This window comes from Brachyhypopomus gauderio, chromosome 18, assembly GCF_052324685.1.
Source record: "Brachyhypopomus gauderio isolate BG-103 chromosome 18, BGAUD_0.2, whole genome shotgun sequence".
In the NCBI taxonomy this organism is placed as follows: Eukaryota; Metazoa; Chordata; class Actinopteri; order Gymnotiformes; family Hypopomidae; genus Brachyhypopomus; species Brachyhypopomus gauderio.
The window spans coordinates 7,915,823-7,917,732 of record NC_135228.1 but is presented as its reverse complement, the minus strand read 5'-3'; positions in this window follow the sequence as shown (position 1 = coordinate 7,917,732).

Sequence of the window (1,910 nt, the reverse complement as noted above, 5' to 3'; positions counted from 1 at the left end):
GGGGCTGTTGCGAGGCTTGTGTGGGGTATGGGTAGAGTATACCACCGCTATGCGGAATTATTTGAATAATTCGGATTTGGTTAGGCAAATGTTCTGGGGACGACACTGTTGGCCACAAAAGAGATGGCCCTTTTCTGTGGGAATACTGTGAAATCTAACTAGCTATAAAAACAACATTAATTCCGAGATATTTCTACCTCTTCCAAAATCACCAAATGATTTGGGGGTTAGAAATTATGTAGTGGAGGTTTGGGAGTTTATCGTGAGAGAGATTGGCCAAATGGGAGATTACAGCATAAGGACTTAATGAGTTATGGGATTAGAAGGAGGATCCAGTAATCTGAGAAGATCAGAACACAACATATTCACTCTCTCTCAACATATTCACTCTCTCTCTCTCTCTCTCTCTCTCTCTCTTGCACACACACAAACAGAAAAGCACCACAATTGGAATTTAGAAATTAAAACCACAAGATAAAAATGGAAAATTATAGTTCCATCAGCAGCAATGCAGTGCAGGATAATGTGCTCGACAACACCCTCCGATGACCTTTTACACTGACACCAGAATAGCAACGACTTTTGACTTTTGGCACCAAACCCCTGCTATGTGTCAGGAACCATGTTGCGCCTGATTGCACGATTGTGATCATATCAACAAAGAGCATAAATACAGATGCACACAAGAGATGAGTCTTCTTTTACAATGTTTAACGTATATCTTGGCATTTAATTCCAAGCTCTAAATCTCACTAAAGCTAATCTGGTCCAGATATTTAAGGTCTGAATACCAAAGATGTATTAAATTAGGACTGAACTATGGGACAGATATCCAGCCTTAGAGTTGAACACATCAAATATCTGGACAAAACTTCAGGTCAGTGCTACATTATCAATTATCAAAGTGAATCCCAAATCACAACTCCTGAGAACCAGTTCAATAGTGTTTTCCCTTTTACTCAGAGTGAGCAAACATCGTCAGCCTTTTGGTACTAGACAGCTTTTATTCAGTTGCTGGGGATCCTAATCTGTTAGGGACATTTTGGTCAGCGCAATTACAGTCTGGTTGTGCCACGACACGTTTCATGTAATTTTATGTAACTAATGCTTATCAGTTCATCAGGTCCTACATATCAGCTAATTATACAGGCTTCCAGGAAGTTACACGCTCTTGAGCAGTGCACTAAACCCTGGCTCAATCCAAAATGGCGTACTTAAGCAGTAGCTACACATTAGATTTCAATGCAGTACGTTCTGCTCAACCGTTAAAGCAGCATGTTCTTCATATGTAGTCACATGATCATAGTTAAATGCTCCAGTTGAATCATGAGATAGGACAGTGTGCTGCAATCATATACTTCAAAATGACTCCGATTCAGTAAGCGATCGGGTACTTTTCGCTTACTGTTTAATGCATAGCCTACTGTGTATTCGGACATACTACCCTTTATCGCATACTGCTTTAGTGTACTGTATAGGAGGGAAGTACGGCATTTTGGATGGAGCCAGCGCGTCAGGCTCAATTATCATTAACCATCTGACAATCAAATGTCAGATAGCAACTTACTTCTTAACGTTCCAGGCATATTGAATTCTGAAATTATGTATAGAATTCCTGTCACTGTAGATCTGAGGATTTCCTGCATCCGCGAAACAAAAAGCAGTAAAAAAAATTTATTATATGTTAATAATAATACACTATTATATGAAACATAATCCGAATGGTATGGCCAATCACACATAGGCAGGGATTGTCTATGCGGTATTGTCATCCACGGTGTAGTTACAGTTTTGTTTTGTTTTTTTTTTTTTGTTGTTGTTGTTTTTTTTGTGGATGTTGCCTGCAATAATGAATAAATTTGAATTATGAAAACACATTTGTTTTTATTTCCTACACTGGAACTGGACTT